This window comes from Mesoplodon densirostris, chromosome 19 (assembly GCF_025265405.1).
Source record: "Mesoplodon densirostris isolate mMesDen1 chromosome 19, mMesDen1 primary haplotype, whole genome shotgun sequence".
NCBI lineage: Eukaryota > Metazoa > Chordata > Mammalia > Artiodactyla > Ziphiidae > Mesoplodon > Mesoplodon densirostris.
Window position 1 is genome coordinate 27,623,530 of NC_082679.1, and position 25,307 is coordinate 27,648,836.

At 49.1% G+C, this 25,307-nt stretch overlaps 1 pseudogene; it reads left to right on the forward strand.

The window, feature by feature from the left end:
• The first annotated feature begins 54 nt into the window (after window positions 1-54).
• Window positions 55-25,307, forward strand: part of LOC132479621 (zinc finger protein 541-like) — an 82,212-nt pseudogene continuing 56,959 nt past the window's right edge.

Sequence of the window (25,307 nt, forward strand, 5' to 3'; positions counted from 1 at the left end):
AGGAAGCAGAAACAGCCACTGGGGAGTCAGACCTTGTGTCCACCACAAAGCGACATGAGGAAAGTACAGCAGGGGGCCAAGTCCGAGGGAGTGACAGGGAGTGGCAGACGCTGGCAGGTGGATGGCGCGGGGGTGGGAAGCCACACTGAGGAGGCTGCTGAGGCTGAGACCCACTTCCAGGCCACGGTGCGGCAAAGCACAGACTCTGCCACGGGAACCAGGGGAGGCTGTGCAAAGCTCTAGCTGCTGTGAGGGTGCCGTGGGCGGCAAGACGGGAATCCTGGAGAGTAGCTGGAAGGCTCTCAGCGGAGATGGTGGCCTGGGCTGGAGTAGCAGTGAAGAGGCCAGAAGCGCAAGGATTAGGGATCATGTTAGAAGTAGATTCAGACATGCTGACGGGTCACACATCACAGGGAGAGCTGGTAAGGAAAAGGACAGATGGAGGTTGGCAGGGCAGGCTGGGGTTTGAGCAACTGAGTAGATGCTATTAATAACTGAGATGAGGAAGAGGGACACCTCAGAGGATTGATGGCTTAAAGGCGTGATTGTGTCTGTAACTGTGTGCTGCCTTCGGAGGGACTGGCTAGGGGAGCAGGGCAAACGCTGGTGTCAGGAGGCTTCACAGAAGGGCCAGGTTTCAGTTCAGTCCATCTGAAAAGACGGGGAGGGAGGAGGAGCAGAGGAGGAAGTTGAGTTGGAAGCGGTGCGGGCACTGTGGTTGGGGAAAGGACTCTGGCATCAGATGAACCAGAATCTACAGCCTGGCTCTTCTTCCTTCCTTTGCCACCTTGGGCAAGTCATTTTCCCTGTTTGAGTCTCAGTTTTCTCATTCTGTAACTGGGATGGAAAATGCCTACCCACATATATCTGGTTGGTTTGTTTTTAATGCCCTTTAACTTTTTCTTGTTGTTGTTGTTTTGCTGTGTTGGGCCTTCGTTTCTGTGCGATTGCTTTCTTTAGTTGCGGCGAGCGGGGGCCACTCTTCATCGCGGTGCGCGGACCTCTCACCGTCACGGCCTCTCGTTGCGGAGCACAAGCTCCAGACGCCCAGGCTCAGTAGTTGTGGCTCACGGGCCTAGTTGCTCTGCGACATGTGGGATCTTCCCAGACCAGGGCCCTGCATCGGCAGGCAGACTCCCAACCACTGCACCACCAAGGAAGTCCCGAACCTGATGTTTCTTAAATGCTTTCCGGGATGGCAATCCAGGACACGAGTGTGTAATCTATACATGCGTTTGAGAGCAAATATTCCACGAGTAATAATTATGCCAAGGGCATGGAAAACCCACTGATACTTGACCAGGTGATGGATCAAAACCTGGTGGCACAGTGGTTAAGAATTGCCTGCCAATGCAGGGGACACGGGTTCGAGCCCTGGTCCGGGAAGATCCCACATGCCGCGGAGCAACTAAGCCCATGCGCCACTAGTGAGCCTGCGCTCTAGCGCCCGCAAGCCACAACTACTGAAGCCCGCACGCCTAGAGCCCGTGCTCTGCAACAAGAGAAGCCACTGCAACGAGAAGCCCGCGCACTGCAACGAAGAGTAGCCCCCACTCGCCGCAACTAGAGAAAGCCCACGCACAGCGATGAAGACCCAATGCAGCCAAAAATAAAGAAATAAGTAAAAGAAATAAGAGAAAAAAGTCTTCAAGTATTTGGAAACTAAAGAACACTCTTCTAAAATAGCTCATGGGTCAAAGAAAAAAAATCAAAAATGAAATTATAAAAAAAAACTACTCATTTACCCAAGGAGTAGAGAAACATGGAAAATTCAGATATATAGGGAAAGGAAAATTAAGTTGATCCATGATGCTACCAATCAATCCCATTCTGTTTGTTTCTATTCAAATTTATTTTTCCCTTTTAAAGACTAGGTCATTCCGTTTTTCAACAATCCTCTTGTTAGTGGCACAGCACTTAGTGGTACAGCCTGAACATCCTTTCACGTCAATGGATATTCTCCTACAGTTGTATCTGAAATGCCTGCGCCATAGACCATTGAGACCAGAATGCAGTCACCCACCTGCCCTCGTGTCAGTTATTAGGTGGTTTCTCACATTTCACCAGGAAAAACAATGCTGCAGTTAACTCGCTTGCAGTTCACTGCAAGATCTCCGTTAATTTGTACAGATCGGCCTTAATTTCCTTAATTAAAAAACCAGAGTGGAATTGGCTGGGAGAAGGGACTTAAACTTTTCTAAGATTTTGCATTGTGCATTTCTGGATTGCACTTGCAAGCGTGCTGTTGATGTTACCGTCATGAAGTCCTGCCTGTCGAGTCACTCTGTCCTGGAAGCTCTCAGACTGTTGCTGTCCCCTCCCTTACCCCCCAAGTGTGGCTTCAAGATTGGGTGCCGCCCTGGAGGTGTGGCTTGACCAGGGTCCCTTCTCCCCCTCACCTGGTGCTAAGCCTGGTCTTCTCTGCGAGTGAAGCTGCTGAAGTTGGGGTTCTCGGCCAACTCCCTGAGTTGGACTCAGCTGCTGAAGTTGGTCTGAGGGTGGTAGAGTGCTTCGGCCGGGGCTCCGATGTCCCCGGATGTCATAACCTGTGCTTTCTCCCTCTGTCTAGACCTGGGGCTAGGCGTGCTCAAGGTGCCCAAAGAGGCTAACGAAGGAGGCAGGGCCACGTCTGGGAGCACAAGGAGAGGAAAGCGGCAGCACAGGTCCCCTCAGAACCCACTCCTGGACCGCAGCCTCTGCGGGAAGGTGTTCAGCAGCGCCAGTCCTCTCAGCAAGCACTACCTGACGCACAGCCAGGAGAGGAGACACGTGTGCAAAATCTGCAGCAAGGCCTTTAAGCGTCAGGACCACCTGTATGTAGGAGTCTGGTCGGGATGTCTGTTCAGGGGGCTGCTGGGGGCTGGGCGTGTTCCCGGTTCTTTTGCATCCCCTCCCATCCACCTGCACCGCCCCGCACCGTCGGGTGTCCCAGGTGTGTGCGACCTGTGCTCCTCCCACGGCCAGTGTTTGGTGGGGGCGGGGGGCAGGGCCTACACTGCCCCGGACAGCCCGCCCTCCCCAGCCTCCAGATTCACTCCAGTGAGGAGAGCGCCGCTGCGATTTGCAGACAGGACCCATGTGCTTTAAAAACACACTCCAGAGGCAATTTTGTCATGGAGGGAGTTGGGCTAACTGCGTAGAGAAAGTTTCAGAGTCCCTGGTAGGTGTCTGAGCAGAACAGATATGCACTCCATGAGGAATATATGTTGGGATAACACCAGGGCGTGAGGGGTTCTGAAATGCCTGTTTCTAGAACATGGCAATGCAGTGTTCACTCTCTTTTTTCCTGTTTCAATTCCCCCTTTTATTAACTCGATTTTTTTTCAAAATTTGACTTTAAAAAGCAAGCTCAGTGTAAGAGGAGCAGAATTCCGTTTGTTCTTCATGTCTTAGAAATGATAAGCTTTTCTTGCTGCCGAGGGAGAAGAGACAGACTTTCAAACTGAGAGACTCGTAAGTGGGAGAGGACGATCCCTTGCATGTTTACAGCTCGCCCAGCCTTTACTGAGGCTTCGATGAATCCCGCTTTCATTGTATCCTCTCCCCTCTCGCCATTAAGGATGGGAAATGATTTACTCCTGTCACAAGCTGGTAACAGTTAGGGCTAGAAAGTGGGTCTCCGGATGCCCTCTCTGCTGCTTCCCTCAGATGGAGGCCAAGGGTCCACGTTTGGGAAAGGGTTTCATTATTTACTGGGTCCAATTGATTAGAACCATCCGGGGTAGGATTGTTGGGAACCCAGAGGGTGATTTACCCATTTGTTTATATTTATAATATATTAATGCAGGTATACGTATGATGTAAATATACTACATACTTGCATTCTTTTATATTTGCAGACATTATAGGCGCATTTGGCTTTTTGTTGTTGTTGCTGTGGGGCTCCCAGGTCGCTGTCTAGAGGACTCCTGTGGGAAGGCAAAGACTCCTTTGTTGAAGGAAGGATCATCCCCAAGTTAGCGTTTCCTTAAGTTTGTTCTCAGAACTCTGGTTCTCTGCTTCTCGGGGATGCTAAAAGGGTCTATTTTAAAAACATGGTTTTGTGGGCAAATAAGTTTGAGAGACATGGAAAGTTCAACAGATCTCTCTTTATCTGCTCTGTGGCTTTTCAGTTTGCTCCTAGGAACCTCCAAGAAGTAAAGAGTGTTTTTCCCAAACTTATTTGCCAGCTGAGCCCAAGTCCTCAGGGAGCAACTCTGGAGCCTGGTGTTCCTTAGGAACCCACTTTGGGGAACTCTGACTTGACTCCCACTGATGTTTTTAATCTCAGATTAGGGGTTTGCTTAGGGGTGAGGGCAAGAGCTCCCCCTTCCAGAGGGCTTTGGCCGTAGCAGGGGTCTTTCCTCCTAGGGTCTGAGCACAGTTTCTGAGTTGCGATGCTGCTGCCCCCTGGGGACATGCCTGGGTTCCTGCAGTTAGTGTCCCACGCCGAGAGACCCACTAACTTTCTCCTCATGTGATTCCAGGACTGGGCACACGCTCACCCACCAGAAGTCCAAGCCCTTTGTGTGCATTGAGCAGGGCTGCAGCAAGAGCTACAGCGACTACCGCTCCGTGCGCCAGCACTACGAGGTCCAGCACGGCCTGTGCATCCTCAAGGAGGCCCCTCCGGAGGAAGAGCCCTGCGGGAACTCACCCCGTGTGCACGAGGTGGCCTGCCAGCCCGCACCCGCGAGCCTGTGGTCCCTGGTGCCCCCGGAAGCCCCATCCCCCATCTCCCTCTTGTCCAACCGAGACCTCCTGCGCTGTATCGTGAGCAGCATCATCTGCCAGAAGATCCCTTCTCCCGGGCCAGCCCTGGGAGGGCCTTCAGACAGCGGCGAAGGGAGGATCACGGCCTGTTCCTCCCTGCCCTCGTCAGGGTCCTCCTCCTGCGGCCCAGCCAGCACCCCGGCGGCCCCAGGAGCCCTGGGCACTGAGGTTCCCGAGGATCCCCGGCCCCCACGGAAGGAGCCGGGCACGGACGTGTTCACAGCCGTCCACTCACGGGCAGCGGAGAACAGCGGCCCCGACCCAGCCGAGCCGGAGCTGCCGCTGCTCCAGCCCCCGTCATCCCTGGAGGGCTGGCCCGAGGGCGCTCCCTGCCCGCCTGCCTGCCTCTGTTCCATGGCCAGACTGTCCCCGCCAGTTCCCAGCCATCAAGCCACAGTTTCCAGTGGCTCTGAAACCTGTCGGGCTGCCCTAAGAGCAAAGGAAACAGTATGTTTGTCGTCCACAAGCCCTCTGCAGTGCCGTCCCGGGAGGGCTCCGAGCCGGGCCCCGGGCTCAGCAGCGACTCCCCTGCTGGGGAGCCCTCACCCAGCCAGTGCACCGGTCTGGAGGACACGCCGTCTTTCCCTCCCACGCTCCTGAAGGCCCAGGGGGAGGCCTCGGGCGACCCCAGATATGTCAGCACCAGCGGGGAAGACGACTCCTGGGCTTCCAAGAAGAGCAAGTTCGACTGCGACTCCTCCTCGTGGCAGAACCCTGGTGAGCCTGGCCCCCAGGACGGCCAGAAGTCCAGCGGCCTCCCGTCGGATGCCACACCGCTCTTCCAGCAGCTGGTCCTGAAGGCTCAGGAGTCTCTGGTGAGCCACGAGCAGATGCAGGTGATCCAGATGATCACCAAGTCCCAGCGGATCTTCTCCCACACCCAGGTGGCCGCCGCCTCCTCCCAGCTTCCCACACCCGACGGCAAGCAAGTTGCCCTGAAGTCACTGCAGGGGCCGTGGCCACAGCAACCCCCACCTGTGGCACCCACTGTTGACTCTCTCCATGCTGGCCCCGTGAACCCTGATCCAGAGGGGTCCCTAGCCCGCAGGAGAAAATCCACACCCGCTTTACCCACAGAGCCCTCCCCCAGCAGCGTGAGCCAGGACCCAAAGGGAAGACCAAAAGTGGCTGCTGCTCCACCTGCCCCCACGGCGGCATCCCTGGACCCTCCTGGAAACCCAGACATCTCCTCTCTGGCCAAGCAGTTGCGATCCTCGAAAGGGACCTTGGACCTAGGGACATCTTCTCCCTCGGGGCCTGCATCAGACCCAGTTAGGAGGGGAGGAGCCATCCAGAGCCCACCTCCCAGGGAAGCAGGCCCAGGCTGAGAATGGCACGGCTTCCGGGGCCACAAAAGGTGGAGAGGGCCCGGCCTGCTCCTGGGGCGGAGGCTACAGGCTCTTCTCTGGCAACTCCGGGGTCCAGCACTTCCGGAAGGAGAAAGTGAAAGTGGATATTTGCTGTGCAGCTTCTCCAAGCCAGGTAGCCATGGCCTCCTTCTCGTCGTTGGCCGGGCCTCCAGCGGATCCCCCCTGGGACTCCAAGTCCAAGCTGATGATACTCAACAGGATCCAGGTACCAGGGCCCTCTCACGGGACCTGACCATGCGGGGGGCAGAGTCTCGTCCTTACCTGTGTCCGTGTTTCTGACTTGTCCAGGCACTGTATTTAACCTCAGCAAATCCTCAGATGCAGTTTGTTTACAGAGGGGCGAATGAAGTTCCAGAGAAGGGATGGTTCCTCCCATCACCCTCCACCCTGCAACACACACACACACAACAGAACAGGGCTTTAGAGTTGTCAGAGACACTTTGCATCATGTTTCTTCACTAAGCTTTTTCTATTTGCTTTCTTTCTGCCTTTCGCTTCCTTTTGGATTTGCCTCCTTCACTTCTTCAGAGAATGTAAAGGCAGAGCTCCTTTACCCTTGATATTTGTACGTGAAATGCTGTGTCTATTCTGGTTGTGAATCACAGGTCCACAAGTCCGACTTGGCCCCTACTGCAGGCCTGGCACTGGTCCGCCCTTTTGGAGCAGCTTGGGTCCTCCCACATCGTGCCCACGAGGTCCTGGGCGCAGAGAGCTTGGCCACGTCTCTTCGTGATGTTCCGAGGTCCAGCATCCTTCCTGTCGCACCACAGCTACCTCCTCCTCTTTTTTTTTTTCCACAGCTTTAATATTCACGTGCCATCTAATTCGCCATCTTGAAGTGCACCATCCAGTAGTTTTTAGTTTGTTTACGAGGTCGTGCTCGCGTCGCCACTCTTTGCCAATACACTTTCATCACCGCAAAAAGAAACCCCACACCGTTGGTTGTCACCCGCAATCTCTCCATCCCTCCCAGCCCCTGGCAACCATGCATCTACTTTCTGTCTCCATGGATTTGCCTATTCTGGACACTTCATGTGACGGGAATCCTAACGCTGCGTGGCCTTTTGTGTCTTTTGCTTCTTTCACTTAACCTGATGTTCTCAGAGTTCCTCTGTGCTGTAGCACGGGTCAGAACTTCACTCCTTTTTATCGCTGGTGACTTGTGCATTGTATGGAAACACCACATTTTATTTATCCATTCATCAGATGATAGATATTTGGGTTGTTTTCCCTTCTTGGCCATTGTGATAACGGTGCTCTGAACATTTGTGGACAGATTATTGTTTAGACATATGTTTTCATTTCTCTTGGGAAATACCTTGGAGGGGAATTGCTGGGCTCTAGGGTAATTCTATTGGAGGAAGTGCCAGACTTTCCCAAAAAGCTGTGCTGTTTTATATCCCTACCCAGAGTGTGTGAGGCCTGCAGTTTCTCTGCATCCTCACCAACACTTGTTCTTGTCCAGTTGGTTCACCTTAGTGGGTGGGAAATGATAATCTCATTATAGTTTAATTTGCATTTCCCCGATGGCTAATAATCCTGAGCATCTTTTAATGGCCATTTGTATATCCTCTTTGGGTAAGTGTCTATTCAGACCCTTTGCCCATTTTTAAATTGGGTTGTGATTTTAGTTTTGAGCTGTGAGAGTTCATTATGTATCACTGATACAGAAATATACATAGTCCCTTATGAGATACATGATTTGCAACTTTTTTCTCTTATTCTGTCTTTTCACTTCTTGATGATGTCCTTTGAAGCACAGAAGTTGTAAGTTTTGATGAAGTCCAATACGTCTGTCTTTTGTTTGGTTTTGGAGTCATCCAAGAAACCACTGCTTACTCCAGGGTCACCAAGAATTATACCTGTGTTTTCTTCCAAGTCTTATAGTTTTCACTCTTGCATCTCATTTCTGATATGTTGGCTCAGATGTATTTTCGTCTTCAGGGTGGAAATATCTACCGGGTTCCCCACCCGATGAAGGAGGAGAACATGGCGTGTGGCTGGTAAGTTCCGAAGCCCCTCGGGAATCCTCTGGTGGCTTTGATGTGCTGGCCCTGGGTGAGTGAGCTCTGGATGCTTCACTCCTGAAGGGGTGAGCACCAGGCCACGGAGAATCGGGGGCATCATCTCCATTTCTTTAGGGTTCGTCCAAAGCTGTCAGAGGATCAGTGTTTGGGGACGGAGTCCCATTCTCCCTTTCTTCCCCACAGTAACCAGCACAATGGTGGTCCCAGAGACTGGGCAGAGCCAAGGAGCACTTATGTCTGCAAGAATTGCAGCCGGATGTTTTATACAGAGAGAGGGCTGAGCAGCCACATGTGTTTTCACAGCGACCAGTGGCCGTCACCTCGAGGGAAGCAGGAGCCGCAGGTGAAGGGGCGCGAAGCTGCCATTCATCTCAGGATGGAGCCGTCCTCCTGCGGGGAGCCTGGCTGGGGGCCGGGAGTCAGGGCTGTGCTGCTCTGGAGGGGCCCCTTGCTCCCTACGTACTGTGTCTCTTAAAGGGCTGGCTCTTCTCTGTGTGTAGCTGTGTGGCATGGAGTTTTGCAAGCCACAAAGACAGGTGCTGAGGCCAGAAGGGCACAGGCAGAGTTCCCCGGGAGGCAGGAAGTCCTTGGACAACATGACCGCCGCCCCTTTGGTGGTCCCTGTTTCGGTGCCAGTGGCTCCAGCGAACCATCCCCTGGGGAGCAAGGTGGGTGCACTTCCTTCCAGCTGCTTTCCAGCTGCCAGTGGGAGCTGTGAGAAAAGCCCCCAAATCCTGACTCCAGAAGAGCTTGATTTGCGTGTTCATTCATCCATTCAACCTCCAGTGAACTTCCTTTGTGTCTGGCCCTGTGCTGGGCAGGGCTGGGGACACTGCAGCGACCACAACAGGCCTGCCCCCGTCTCCTGGGGCTCCCAGCCCAGCGGAGTAGATAGACCCATCCCCGGACACTGACGACCCAGAACGGGCCGGGCTGGGAGAGGGAGCTGTGGGAGCCCCGAGGGCACCAGAGACCCTGCCTGAGGAAGGGGGCGTTGCAGCTGAGAGCCGGAGGATGAGGAGGGGTAAGATGGGCAGAGAGGAGGGGAGATTGCGTGGAGGTAAGAGAGAGTGTAGCAAGCTCAAGCCGTCGTCTCTTCAGCCTGTGCTGGAAGACCCCACCTGGAGAAGTCCATGCTGGACTCGGGTACGGGGTGCATGGAGCCCACTGTTTGTCTCCCAGGAGCTGCTGTCATTTTGAGGGCAACAGGTTTTCCTTTTGTCATGCTGTTGCATCCGTCTGGCCCCCACACTTTAAGTGCCAGTCACTTTAACAACGGATATGAGTTTCCAAAATGGTCTGAGTGAGGGCCTCTCCTTGGGGTGGGGGTGGGTGCCTGAGAAGGCCCCAGCGTCAAATGTCGCCCAGCTTAGGGTCTGGAGTCTGGCTCAGGCGTGGTGGCCCTGCCCGGCTTCCTGCGCTGAGGACTCTGGGCATGGCCATGCTGGGTGTGCATTTGGCTGGTCAGTACCCTTTCCCACTCTCAGGCCATCTTGAGGTCTGAGCTTTGGGGCCGGTGGCCTCAGGTGACCCCCGTGGTTCTGAAGTCTCTTCTTCTCCAGGGACAGGAGAAGGACGGGGAAGAGAGAGACAGCAAGGAGAGCAGCCAACACAGGAAGCGGAAGAAGCTCCCACGGCCCAAGGCACTGCTCATCCCTCCTCCGCCCTCCATGTCTGGGGAGCCGGGCCCGGGAGGATGCCGCCAGAGCTGCCTGCGCTCGCCCGTGTTCCTGATGGACCACCTCCTGAAGGGACTGTCCCAGTGACCTCCCTACACACCGCCCCCGATGCTCAGCCCCGTCCGGGAGGGCTCTGGGCTGTATTTCAACACTCTCTGTTCCACATCTGCCCGGGCCCGTCCCGACAGGCTCATCAGCGCCATGCTTGGTGAGTGAGCTTGATCGCCCCATGATGGGCCTGCGGGGGGCCAGACCCCCGCCCCCTGTAGAATTTGGTCCAGCCATTCTCTCTGGCCTACGCCTGGGTCTGCTCTGGGGGTCCCGTTGCTGTTCAGAACTATCCCAGGACCATCTGGGACCAGCAGCCTTCTAGGTGCTTATGACTTTGTAGCCAGAAAGAAAATAGACGCCATTTAGCCTAAGCACCCTTCTGCCTGCCCTTTCGAGTAATTGTTTAAACAGCTTTATTGAGGTATAATTCACATGCCATATGAATCACCCATTTAAAGTGTACAGTGATTTTTTAGTGTATTCTTAGGATTGTACACCCATCCCACAATCTAATTCTAGAGCATTTTCATCACCCCAGAAGATTATATCCACGAGCGGTGACACACAGGCCCTGTAGCCCCCAACTCCTCAGCCCTGGGCAACCACCAGTCTACCAACCTACTTTTTCTATGGGTCTCCCTATTCTGGACATTTCATGTAATTGGAATCATCAAATACGTGACATTCTGTGTCTAGTTTGTTCACTTAGAATAATGTTGTCAAGGTTCATGTTGTAGTATGCATCAGTGCTTCATTTCTTTTTATGGATGAATGATATTGAATTCTCTGGATAGACAACATTTTATTTATCCATTCATCAGTTGACGAGCATTTGGGTTGTTTGTGTCCTTTGGCTGTTGCAAACAGTGCTGTTAAGAACATTTATGTGTACGTTTTTGTTGGACATAAGTCCTCATTTCTCTTGGGTATATAACTCAGAGTGGAATTGCTGGGTCAAAGGGTAACTATGTCTAACCATTTAAGGAACTGCCAGACTGCTTTGCAAAATGGCCGGGTCATATTAAATTTCCACCAGCATTGTATGAAAGTTGCAGTTTCTCCACATCCTTGCTCACACTTCTTAGCTGTCTTTTTTATTACACCCATCCTAGTGGGTGTGAAGCGGTAGCTCATTGTGAGGTGTTTGTTTGTTTGTTTGTTTTGTGGTACGTGGGCCTCTCACTGTTTGTGGCCTCACCCGTTGTGGAGCACAGGCTCCGGATACTCAGGCTCAGCAGCCATGGCTCACGGGCCCAGCCGCTCCGCGGCATGTGAGATCTTCCCAGACCGGGGCACGAACCCATGTCCCCTGCATCGGCAGGCAGACTCTCAACCACTGCGCCACCAGGGAAGCCCTGTCTTGCTACCTTTGTGGAAAGTCAGTTGACCATAAATGATTTGAGATGTTTCTTCTTTTTTAATACAGATATTTTACAGCTATAGATTTCCTTCTGAACATTGCTTTAGCTACATTTTGTAAGTTTTAGTATGTTGTGTTTTTATATTCATTCAGCTAAAGTATTTTCTAATTTATCATTCCACTTCCTGTTTAATACACTGACTGTTAAAGAGTGTGTTGCTTAATTTTCACATATTTGTGAATTTTCCAAATTGCTGCCTTTTATTGATTTGTAATCTAATTCTCTTTTGGTCAGAGTACATACGTTGTTTCTTTTTCAATTTAATTTATTTTATTTATTTATTTATTTATTTTGGCTGTGCTGTGCGGTTTGCAGGATCTTAGTTCCCCCACCAGGGGTCGAACCCATGCCCCCTGCAGCGGAAGCGTGGAGTCCTAATGACTGGACCGCCAGGGAATTCCCTTAAATTTATTTTAAAATTTAAAATTTATTGAGGCATGTTATATGGGCTAGAATCCGGTCTGTCTTGAAGAATGTTCCATGTGAATTTGAGAAGAATGTATTCTACTGATGTTTGGTGGAATGCTGTATTTTGTCTGTTTTGTCTAGTTAGTTTCAATTTCCTTGTTGATCTTCTGCCTAGTTGCCCTATCCACTGTTGAAAGTATTGAAATCTCCAACTATTATTTTTTAATGGTTGATTTCATCCTTCAGTTCTGTCGTTTGTTGCTTGGTGTATTTTGGGGGTCTGTTTGTAGGTGTGTATATGTTTGTAATTGTCACATCTTCCTCACGGCTTGACCTTTTATCATTAGGATGTGATTGTGACATCATTTGTCATTATTACAATAATTTTATCATTATCTCTAGTAATATTTTTGGTTTTAAAGTCTAATGTGCCTGACATTAGTATAGCCATTCCATTCTCTTTTTTGGTTGTTGTTTGCTTGGTATATATTTTTCTCTTCTTTTACTTTCAGCCTATTTGTGTCTTTGAAAATAAAGCATGTTACCCCTAGACACCATTAGGTGGATCATGTGTTTTTTATCCAGTCTTACAAACTCTGCCTTTTGATTGGTTTGTTTAATCCATTCTTGTTTAATGTTATATTGATATGGTTGGATTTACATCTGCCATTTTGCTTTCTATTTTCTATACGTTACATGTCTTTTTCTCCCTCTGTTCCTCCTTTCCTGCTTTCTTTTGTATTAAGTGAGTATTTTCTAGTGTGACATTTTAATTCCGTTAATTTTTCACTGTTTCTTAGTCATTTCTTAGTGGTTGCTCTAGGACTTAAAATATATGTCTTATCAGAATCTGTTAGGATGTGTAATAACTCATTAACAGTGAAATATAGAAACACTGCTCCTATCTAGCTCTATTCCTTCTAACTCTTTTGCTATTATATGTGAGAGACCCAGTAATACCGTACTGGTCATGTTTATTGCTTTATATAATTTTATTTTGTGTAAAAACACTGAGCGGATAAAGGAAAGCTAGCATGATTTATAGAGGTTGTTATATTAACCTTCTTATTTACCATTTCTGATCTCTTCATTTATTCTTGTGGATTTGAGTTACTGTCTGAGGTGATATTCCTTTACTCCAATGCAGCTGTGCTCCTTGTGCAGTTACTGTCACATATATTATATTTCTATATGTTACAGGCCCACAATACATATTGTTTTATGCAGTTATTTTTAAGGCCATTAAAAAAAGAAAAGAAATATGTAATCCTAGTGATTTTTATAGTTACCCATATTTACTAGCGCTTCCCTTTTTTTTTTTTTTTTTTTGGTTTGGATTCAAGTTACCATCTGATGTCATTTGCTTTCAATCTGAAGGACTTTCTTTACTATTTATTTTTATTAGGGATATATAATTCACATACCATACAATTCATCCCTTTAAAGTATAGAATTCAATGGTTTTTAGTATATTCACAGAGCTGTGCAACCATCACTACCATCAGTTTTCAGAAATTTTCATCATCCCCAAAAGAAGCCCTGTACTTATTAGCAGTCCCTCCTTTCCATCCTCCCCATCCCCAGCCGTGGGTAACGACTAATCTACTTTGTCTCTATCGATGTGGCTATTCTGCATATTTCATATGAGTGGAATCATACAGTATGTGGTCCTTTATGAATGCCTTCTTTTAGTTAGCATGATGTTTTTAGGTTTCATCCAAGTTGCAGTATGTATCAGTACTTTGTTCCTTTTTGCGGGCTGAATAATATTTCACCTTTAATATTTCTTGTAAGGCAGGTCTGCCAGCAACAGGTATCCTCAGTTTTTATTTATCTGGGAGTGTCTTTATTTTACCTTCATTTTTGCAAGATAATTTGCTGAATATAAGATACTTGGTTAACACTTTTTTACTTTCAGTAATTTGAATATATTATCCCATTGCCTTGTAACCTACATCGTTTCTCTTAAAAAATTAGCTGTTAATTTTACTGTAGTGCCCTTGTATGTAACAAATTGTTTTTCCCTTTTTGCTTTCAAGATCTTATCTTTATTTTTGCTTTCCACATTTTGCCTATGTTATGTCTGGATGTAGAGCTCTTTGTGTTTAATCTTTCTTGGAGTTTGTAGAGTTTGCTGGATATACATATTGTTTTTCATCAACGTTGGGAAATTTTCAGCCATTAATACTTTAAATATTCTGTCCCTTTCTCCCCTCTTTCTGGTACTCCCAATACATATATATTGTTGCATGTAATGACATCTCACATTTCTCTGAGGCTCTCTTCACTTTCCTATATTTATTTCTCTCTGTTCTTCAGATTTCATAGTCTCCATTGTTCTATCTTCAGGTTTGCTGATCGTTTCTTCTGCCAGCTCAGATCTACTGTTGAGCCGTATTTTGGTTATTGTACTTTTTTAACCCCTGAACTATTTCCATTTGGTTCTTCTTTTTTTTGGCTGCATCGCACAGCATGCAGGATCTTACTTCCTCTACTAGGGATCACAGCCATGCCCCCTGCAGTGGAAGCATGGAGTCTTAACCACTGGACCGCCAGGGAAGTCCACATTTGTATCTTTTAAAAAACTAATTTCCATCTCTTGATGGCATTTTCTCTTTGATGACAAATTTTTATTTTATCTTGCTTTAATTCTTTAAGCATGGGAGCCAGGGGAAGAAGCAGCCCCCATCTCCTTGGCTGCACCTACCTGGGTAGAGCTTCCGTTACAAAGAGCTGGGGGCTAGGTGGGTAAGGGGGTGGGCCATGGCTCCAGTGCCACAGACTCTCACTGTTCTTCCCGAGATTTAGTGGGTTTTCTTGAATGAGTATTTCTTAAAATGCTGTATGCCTTTAGGACAACGTGCAGAGACTTTAGCTTACTGTTCTTTTTTTTTTCTTTTTCAATGATTTTTGTCAGTAAATCTGTTGTTTTGCCGAGTTCCTTACTCTACATTTTCAGAAGTCTTATCCCACTTCCATGCAATCTTTTTATTTTATTTTATTGTGATGTGAACAGTTAATCTGTGATCTGCCCTTTTAACAAAGATTTAAGTGTGCAATACAGTATTGTTGACTATAGGTACAATGTTATACAGCAGATTTCTAGAGCTTGATTAATTGAAACTTTATGCCCATTGATTAGTAACCTCCCATTTCCCACTGCCCCAACCCCTGGTAACCCCTATTCCACTCTTTGATTCTATCAATATGAATTCAACTACTTTAGATACGTTATATAAGTGGAGTCATGCAGTATTTCTCTTTCTGTGACTGGCTTATGTCACTTAGTATAATGTCCTCAATGGTCATCCATGTTGTTGCATATTGCAGAATTTCTTTTTAAGGCTAAATGGTATTTCATTGTATGTTGATGTCACATTACCTTTATGTGCTCATCTGTCAGTGGACATTTAGGTTGTTTCCACATCTTGGCTATTATGAATGGTGCTGGAGTGAACATGGGAGTTGAGATATCTTTTTGAGGTCTTGACTGCAGTTCTTTTGGATGAATACCCAGAAGTGGGTTTGCTGCATGATATGGTAGTCCTACTTTTAATTTTTGAGGAAACTCCATACCATGCAATCTTTTTTTTCCAATTTTCAATTTTATATTGGATTAGAGTTGATTTACAATGTGTTAGTTTCAGGTATACAGCAAAGTGATTTTGTTATACATAATCACATATCTATTGTTTTTTAGATTCTTTTCCCATAGAGGTTATTACAGAGTATTGAGTATAGTTCCCTGTGCTATACAGTAGGTCCTTTTTGATGATCTATTTTATATACAGTAGTGTGTGTATACCATGCAGTCTTGAAGAGCCTGCTTTTAGCTGCTCTGGAAAGGCAGGCAAAAAGGGCCTCATGGGTCAGTTGTAGCCAGTCTCCTTGAGGCTCTTCTTTGGGTGTTTTCCAGATCACATGGACGGCTCTTTTGGCATCAGTGTGGTGAAGGACAACAGCAAGATCAGCACTGAACCGTGAGTTGGAACAGACTTAGAACCTGAGGGTCCTTGCAACGTGGGGATGCTTTTACCCTCCTTGCATTCCAGTGTCGGTTTTTCCCAAGGGAGCCTTCATCACGGGAAAGTCAGGTCTAGACCCAGAACCTCTCTAGGAGAGAAGTGGTGGATTTTTCCAGGTGTTTCCCCAATATTCCTTCTGTCCAGACATACCATAGTTGGATGTCTGCAGACAGAATGCCCAGCACCCTGGGGTTCTAGATAGAATTGGTGATGGCGCAGTGAGATAGTGTTTTGTAGCTTGGATGTTCCCTTGGATACAGAAGAATGCCAGGTATCAGCACATACCTCCCCTGTCCTAGACCCCAAACGCCTGAAGCCAGAAATCTGGCGAAAAAGCAAATTGGAGGAAGGAAGGAAGTATCCCTCAAGAGGTCTCTGGAATACCAGTGGCGTGTCTGCTGGGCTGATGAGCACTCCCTGTGTCTGAGAGATGGCCAAAAGGTGGGTTCCACAGCCCTGCTGAGCAGGGCTCACCACACATCTCTCTTGTATTTCCCATCTTGGTCACACACCTATGCCTTTTATGTCCGTGTGTGTGGCCTCATTTCAGACACATCAACATAGGGAGCCAGTTTCAGGCTGAGATCCCAGAGCTCCAGGACAGATCACTGGCTGGAAGTGACGAGCATGTAGCTACTCTGGTCTGGAAGCCATGGGGAGATGTGATGACCAACCCGAAGACGCAGGATAGGGGTGACTGAGACTTTGGGGCCAGGTTCCCGAGAGCCCTCCTCCATGTCCAAGGGGTTTCTCCTCCCAGTTCTCACCTTGACCAAGAAGCAGTGATCCCCAGGCGGGGGTGGGGTGGGCAGAGCTGGCCTTCAGCGCAGGACTGCTTTGCTGTGCTGCAGTCCCTTGCCCCACCTCTCCTCTCACCCAGTAGCTGGCCAGGCCATCCAGAGCAGGTGCCAGGAGCAGGGTTTCTGCCCATCCTCCTTGTTGCTCCCTTCCCTCAGCCTGCTTGTAACAGAGAGGTGAGGGAGATGGTGACAGGAGCCCCCCACCCCATCTGTGCTGTTGGGGAGGTTTCCTCTCTGGCACTTGCTGACCCTCTGTGTCTCCTCTCCTTCTCGCTGCCGGGCTGCCTGCTGGAAACAGTGACCGAGCTCTGCAACGTGGCCTGCTCCAGCGTGATGCCGGGCGGGGGCACCAACCTGGAGCTCGCTCTGCACTGCCTGCATGAAGCCCAGGGCAACATCCAGGTGCGGTGCAGGCGAGGCGGGGGCTCAGAGGAGCTGTGGGAAGCTCCCTGGTCTCTTAGGGCCAGGGGCTCTAGGCGCAAGACACGTGCCTTCTACTTGGGGCTTTGCAGCTCACGAGAACCAAAGGCTGGCCACCCACCCTTCTCCCTGGTCGCTTTGGGACTGGTGGTGTCCTTTTGAACGTAGGGGAAATGCACACATACGGGCTCAATCAGTTATTGCTCTGGGGTGACAGCAGAGCACCAGGGTTCCTCCAGCGTTACCTCATCTCAGCGCGGCACTGGGGAGGCGGTGCCTAGCAGAACCAACTCAGGGCCTGCATTCATCTGGTTTATTTACTGAACATTAACTTTTGGATTAAAAATGGTGTATGCAAACCTCAGATGCAACAGAAATGCCTCTGCCTCCTCCAAGGACCCTCCTCACAATCCTGAAGTTTAGAAAATGAAGAAGTCCAACTGTGTGTAGTGGGAGAGGAAGTCACGTCACCCGAGTTGGAGACCCAAGAGTCAGGGCTACATGGTGCTTTTTCTCAAGCTGAGAGGCAGTGGCTGGCACGTGGTGGGTGCTCAGCAGAGTAATCAGCACACATTTACTGGGTCCTCCTGATACCTGGTGATGTCACGGTATCAGGCTGGGGCCAGCTCAGGGGCCCATTCTTGGTTTAATGCTCTGCTGCCACCATCTTGAAATTCTTAATAGTTTCTGAGCACAGGGCCCCGTGTTTCCATTTTGCGCTGGGTCCTGCAAACTGCATAGCGAGTCCTGACCGGGGTTACGCTGTTGAGCAAGACAAATGCCCTCTCTTTGCAGGGCTTACATTTTAGGAGAGTGAACACATGAAATACATTTTTTACAAGTGATAGATAATGATTAGTGCTATGAGGACCATAACATGGGGTAGGGCGGGGGCAGTGCCACTCCAAATGCTGCTCCCTGAAGAAATAAGGAGCTTGTGCCAGAATAAGTCCACACACTGTTTCGTCATCAAGTAAATCTTGCTATGAAAAAGGTAACGTCAGCTGCACTCAACAGTCCGCTTAGTGCTGTAGGCAGTGTGTCCCAAGTGGTTCACAGCTGGTGGCCAGTCCACAGACCGACCACACTTTGAGTCGCCCTGGGGTAGGGGTGGCTTTAGGGAGGGCTGCACATATTTTCTGATTGGATGAAAGAATGAAGGTGGGCCTCTACCTCACCTTCCCTCCCTCAGAGAGTTGCCCACCACTCCTGTCGTTCCAGGTTGCCCTGGAGACCCTGTTACTGAGAGGACCCCAGAAGCCACGGACTCACCCTCTCGCCAACTATCACTACACAGGTAACGAGCGTGGCTGCCCGCGTGGTTTTGGCCTGGCTGAGGCCCCTGCGAGCCAGTCACTTTCCATGGCAAGCTCTGCACGTGCCTCCCGGAGTTCTCTTGGGGCCTGCACCTGCCCTCCCAGAAGGGCCCGTCCTCTCTGGGGGACTCAGTGGGTGCTGTTCTCTAGTTGGATCCAACCTTCCCCTTTCCACTGGTTCCCTCGTGGGCTCTTCCTGGCCAGAAGGGGAGTGCCAGGTTGGGGTGGGCTCAGGTTTCCCAGTTGAGCACTCCAGCCTTGGAGTCAGGCAACCAGGGGCCCACGCCTGCCCTTGGCAAGTCTCTTAAGCAGAGGAAGCCTCAAGTTGCTGCACCTGTCAAGTGGGGATGGTAATCGCCCCTACCTGCTAAGGTTTTTGTGAGGATTGTGTGAGATAAAGCAAGTAAGGGGCTTAGCAGAAATCTTGGCATATAAGTGGCGCTCGGTGGCCTGAAAAAGGAGGGGAGTCTGCACTTCAGCCGTGGCTGTGGTCCCAGAAGGAGAAACATCCTTCCTCCTCTTGGCTGTTTCTCCAATAGGTTCGGACATCTGGACCTCCATGGAGAAGAGGCTCTTTAAGAAGGCGTTCCGTGCCTACAAGAAGGACTTCTACTTGATACACAAGATGGTAAGGCGAACATGGCAGGCTGGTGTAGACAAGGCTCCTTCACACGGCCGAGGCGCTAGAACTGCAGGGCCTTTCAGGGGCGATACTCTGCTCATGCTGTGAACAGTTGACAACTACAATGCCATTGCTTGGAACAACCTGAAACGGTAGAGAAATGAATCCCATGTTCAAAATAAAGCCCTCCAGACCCCTCCCCACAATCCTACTTCTGATTTGATAACCTGACAGGTATTTATTGCCCATACGGATTTTACACACCTATATGCACTTTCTCAAAAAAGGATGACATCATATACTTAATATCCTGCTGATTAGTTTGCTCTTTTTTTAACTTGATGTACGCAAAATTGCACATAATCGAAGTGTGAGATTTAATGTTTTTGACATAGTTATACACTTGTAAGACCACCACGATGATCGAGATAATGAGAGTATCCTTCACCCCCAAAAGTTCCCTCCTGCCCCTTTGCAACCCTTCCTTCCTGCCACCCGGGTCCCTAGTCAACTCTTGTCTACTTTCTGTCACTCTAAATTAGTTTGCATTTTCTAGAGGTTTATATAAATGGAATAATCATACAGCACGTGATCTGCTTTGTCTGGCTTCTTACACTCAACCTAATGATTTTGAGATTCATCCATGTTGTCGTGTGTACCCATAGTTCATCCCTTTACTGTTGAGGAGTATACCACTGTGTGGACGGACCACCGTTCATTTAATCATCCACCTGTTGGTGGTTTCCAGTTACTGATGACTACAGATAAAGCTGCTCTGCACACTTACATACAAGTCTTTGTACGGACATGTACTGGGTTTTTTTTTTTTTTTTTTTTTTTGCGGACACGGAGTTGGGATTATAAATACCTAGGAGGGGAATGAGGGTAACTTATAGTAGATGTATGTTTAACTTTTTAAGAAACTGCCAAACTGTTTTCCAAAGTGGCTCTACCACTTCCCATTCCCACCAGCAGGTTATGAAAGGTCCAGTTGCTCCACACCCTCGTCGACACTTGGTATGCTAAGTCTCTTTAATTTTAGCCATTCTAATGAGTGTACAGTAGCATCTGACTCCATTTTCCTAATGACTAATGATGCTGAGCATCTTTGTGTTTTTTTGCTCTCTGTGCACCTTCTCTGGTGAGCTGTCTGTTCATATCTTTTGCCTCTGTTTTTATTGGAGTGTCTGTGTTTTTATTGAGCTGTAGGAGTTCTTATTTTGTTCTGAACACCAGTCCTTTATCCAGATATATGCTTTGGAAATATTTTCTCCCAATATGCCATTTGTCAGTCTTCTAACAGTGTCTTTTGAAGAAAAGTTGTAAATTTTGCTTAAGCCTAACTTACTAGTTTCTCTTTTATAGACTGTGCTTTTCGTGTTGTATCTAAGAAATCTTTGCCTAACCCAAAGTCACAAAGATTTTCCCCTATGTTTTCTTCTGGAGGTTTTATAGTTTCAGGTTTTATTTCTAGATTTATGATCCATTTTAAGTTTATTTTTGTATGGGGTGCGAGGTGAGTTCATTTTTGCATATGGATATTTATTCCAATACCTTTTGTTGGAAAGACCATACTTTCTCCACTCAGTTGCTTTTGTACCTTTGTTAAATATCAGTTGGCCGTATATATATGCATCTACTTCTGGACCCTGTATTCTGTTCCACTGATCTGTTTGTCTTTTATTAAGCTATTCCCATACTGTCTTTATTACTGTAGCTTTATTCTAAGTCTTGAAATTAGAAAATGTTAGTCCTTCAACTTTGTTATTCTTTTTCAAAGTTATTTTTTGTATTCTACATCCTTTTTAATTCCCTATGAATTTTAGAAATAACTTGACAATTTCAAAATAAAAATTTCTGCTAGGAACTTGATTGGTACTGTTTTTGACTCGTTACGTCAACTGGGGAGAGTTGTTACCTTAACAATATTGAGTCTTCTGACTCGTGAACAGGGTGTATCTCTCTATTTCAATCTTTAATTTTTCAGCAATGTTTTGAAGTTTTTAGTGTACAGTTGTTGCATACTTTCTGTCAGATTTATTCCTAAGCGCTTGGTTTTTTTCTTTTTTCTTTTTTTTTTTTTTTTTTTTTTTGCGGTATGCGGGCCTCTCACCATTGTGGCCTCTCCCGCCGCGGAGCACAGGCTCCGGACGCGCAGTCCCAGCGGCCATGGCTCACGGGCCCCACCGCTCCATGGCACGTGGGATCCCTCCAGGACCATTGCACGAACTCGTGTCCCTTGCATCGGCAGGCGGACTCTCAACCACTGCGCCACCAGGGAAGCCCAGTACTTGTGTTTTTTATGATGTTATAGAGTTCTTTTTTATTTCAGTTTCCAATGGTTTGTTGCTAGTATGTATAGAAATAAAATTGATTTTTATATGGATCTTGTGTTCTGAAATGTTGCCAAACTAACTTACTAGTTTTGGTAACTTTTTTGTGGATTCCACTGAATTTTCTACATAGACAGTCACATCATCTGCAAGTAAAGACACTTTTCTTTCTTCCTTTCCAACCTGGATGCCTTTACTTTTTTTCTTGCCTTTTTGCACTCTAGAACCACCAGTACAGTATTGAGTAGAAGTGGTGAGAGTGGAAATCCTTGTGTTGTTCATGATATTTGAGGGGAAACCACTCCACCGTTAGCTGTAGGGATTTTGTAGGTCTCATTTATCAGGTTGAAGAGAAGTTCCTTCTATTCCTATTGTGCTGAGAGTTTCCATCAGGAATGGACATTGGATTGTATCAAATGCTTTTTCTGCACCTATCAAGATGCTCATATGATTTCTCTTTTTTAAGTTTAATATGATGAATTACATTGATTTTCGATTGTTAAACCAACCTCACGTTTCTGGGATGAGCTCCACTTAGTCATGGTATATTGTCCTTTATATATATATATACATATATACATATATATATATATATATATATATATATATACACATATATACACGTATATATATATACACATATATATATTGTTGGATTCTGTTCGTTAAAGTTTTGTTTAAAAATTTTCATCTATGTTCATGAGGGACATTGGTCTGTAGGCTTCTTTCCTTGTAATATCTTTGTCTGGCTTTGGTATCAGAGAAATGTTGAACTTACGGACTGAGTTGGGAAGTATTCCTTCCTCTTCAGTTTTTTGGAGGGCTCTGCCTAGCTGTCACATAAGGCTATGAGGTATCCACCACGTAAGGACACTCTGGTTTAATTAGTCCCAGTCGGTAGACATGTGGCTCCACATGATGTCACAGTGAGCGTCCTCGTGTGTACCGTGTGTGCGTTTTCCTGGAGAGAAGCCTTCTTGGGCCAGCCTTGTTGCTCAGAGCGTGCAGAGCTTAGATGGTGTTGACTCTGGTGGCTTCTCTCTGAACTCCTTCATCCCCAGGAGGACTTTGTGATTCTCTGTCCCCCGTAGCAGTGGAGCATACCAAGCCGTAGGGGAGAAACGTTTCAGGAGGGCTTTCAAAAAGTGGCGGCTGGCCCCATGGGGAGGGGATTTAGGGCGTCAAGGCCATACTCACTGCTACTCCTGAGGCACTGTCCTTAGCCGGTTTCTGTCTTCCTCCACTAGGTCCAGACAAAAACAGTAGCCCAGTGTGTCGAGTTCTACTACATGCAGAAGAAAATGAACAAGTTTGACTGCGGCCGAGCCCCAGTGCCGGAAAAGAGGGTCAAGAGAGAGCTGGGTGAAGCAGACAGGACAGAAGCGAAGGTAGAGGGTCTCGGGATAGGGCTTCAGGAGTTCAGCACGGATCTGGATGCCCGGTGCCCATCCAAGCTGGCTGGCGGTGGGGGGGTGCACCCCGCGACGTCTGGACGCTCTGGACACCTGCTTCTCCCTTAGAAGGGCGGCGGGGCGGTCAGCACCCTTTCATCACCTCTGCCCCCTGTGCAGGTCACTCGTAGCCCTCGGAGGAAACCCAGCCACCGTCCAACCCCCGAATTACCGAGGACTACTGAGAGTTACAGGAGGGAGTCCATCCCCAACTCCAGCCCAAACACCGGCTCGAAGCGGACCCCTGAGCTGCCGGGGAGCAGCAAGGGCCAGGGCTTCTTTCCCTGCCGGGAGTGTGAGAGGTACCGCCCTTTCCCTGGATGCTCCCACACCGCCTGCCCTCAGCCCTCTGGGGTGCCCCCCTCAGGGCTACCCGCCTCCCCCTGCTCTGACCCCTGTGTCCTCTGGTGCCTCCTCAGGGTGTTTGGCAAGATCAAGGGTCGGAATGCCCACATGAAGTGGCACCGGCTTCAGGACCACGTGGATCCCACCGCCAGGGCAAGGTGGCCCGTGGAGCCCTTCCAACTGTAGGAGGAGGAGGGCGAGCTAGGGGCTGGCATCGGCCCTCTGCGTGGGCAGCTAGTTGGGATGGGCACCTCCAGCCCTGTTGCGTCTCCTTTGTTGTTTCTGTACGTTTTCCCTTGTATATAGTATTAAATTTGTTTCTTAAGAAGCTGTCTTCTGGCTTCCCTGCCTCTTGATCCAGCGAAGGCTTTTGAGCCCCTGCCGCTCCCAGAAGCCACAGTGACTGAGTCCCTGCCCTGGAGGACCCTCATGCATGAATGCAGCCAGCATTCATCAAGCACCTGCTGTAGCTGTGCCAGACAATGCCCAGTCCACGTGATGGGGACATAGTGATGGAGGGACAGGCCCCTCCCCTCACAGAGCTTACATTTTAGGAGCGGGAAGGTAGGAGTGATAAAGCAGCAAAAAGGTGAGTTTAGATATCTATAGTGCGTATGCTTTGGGCCGTAATAACAGAGGAGTCGGCATCGGTTTAAGCTCTCAGGACACGTGGTGGTGCCAGTGGCTCCACGGTGAAGTCAAGGCCTGCCAGCAGTGGCCAGCGTCTGCAAGTCGGCAGCAGCAGCAGCAGCAAGAATCCCCTCTTGTACGCGGAGCACCCAAACCTTCGGAGGGTGCAGGGCAGAGAGCAGCTCCCTCCCTTCCTTGTTCCCCTTTTTAAAAGTGAGGAAAGCTTGTAGCAGCGCCCAACAGAACGCCCCTCACGTCTCCTCGGCCAGAACTGTAGCCCGTGCTCTTTCTAAACTGATCCGTGGCAGTGGAAAGGGAAGTGGCCACCGTTATCCCGGACCCTCAAGATTTGTCTCCAGGGCAGAAGCGTAAGTTGTGTTCCCCCCTGGTTCTCCCCAGTTCCAGGACTGGGGAGAACCAGTGTGTTCCCTCAAATTTCTTGTCACCCGATCCAAACTGGAATCCCATTTGCCAGGAAAAGAAGAGGAAGCAGAAACAGCCACTGGGGAGTCAGACCTTGTGTCCACCACAAAGCGACATGAGGAAAGTACAGCAGGGGGCCAAGTCCGAGGGAGTGACAGGGAGTGGCAGACGCTGGCAGGTGGATGGCGCGGGGGTGGGAAGCCACACTGAGGAGGCTGCTGAGGCTGAGACCCACTTCCAGGCCACGGTGCGGCAAAGCACAGACTCTGCCACGGGAACCAGGGGAGGCTGTGCAAAGCTCTAGCTGCTGTGAGGGTGCCGTGGGCGGCAAGACGGGAATCCTGGAGAGTAGCTGGAAGGCTCTCAGCGGAGATGGTGGCCTGGGCTGGAGTAGCAGTGAAGAGGCCAGAAGCGCAAGGATTAGGGATCATGTTAGAAGTAGATTCAGACATGCTGACGGGTCACACATCACAGGGAGAGCTGGTAAGGAAAAGGACAGATGGAGGTTGGCAGGGCAGGCTGGGGTTTGAGCAACTGAGTAGATGCTATTAATAACTGAGATGAGGAAGAGGGACACCTCAGAGGATTGATGGCTTAAAGGCGTGATTGTGTCTGTAACTGTGTGCTGCCTTCGGAGGGACTGGCTAGGGGAGCAGGGCAAACGCTGGTGTCAGGAGGCTTCACAGAAGGGCCAGGTTTCAGTTCAGTCCATCTGAAAAGACGGGGAGGGAGGAGGAGCAGAGGAGGAAGTTGAGTTGGAAGCGGTGCGGGCACTGTGGTTGGGGAAAGGACTCTGGCATCAGATGAACCAGAATCTACAGCCTGGCTCTTCTTCCTTCCTTTGCCACCTTGGGCAAGTCATTTTCCCTGTTTGAGTCTCAGTTTTCTCATTCTGTAACTGGGATGGAAAATGCCTACCCACATATATCTGGTTGGTTTGTTTTTAATGCCCTTTAACTTTTTCTTGTTGTTGTTGTTTTGCTGTGTTGGGCCTTCGTTTCTGTGCGATTGCTTTCTTTAGTTGCGGCGAGCGGGGGCCACTCTTCATCGCGGTGCGCGGACCTCTCACCGTCACGGCCTCTCGTTGCGGAGCACAAGCTCCAGACGCCCAGGCTCAGTAGTTGTGGCTCACGGGCCTAGTTGCTCTGCGACATGTGGGATCTTCCCAGACCAGGGCCCTGCATCGGCAGGCAGACTCCCAACCACTGCACCACCAAGGAAGTCCCGAACCTGA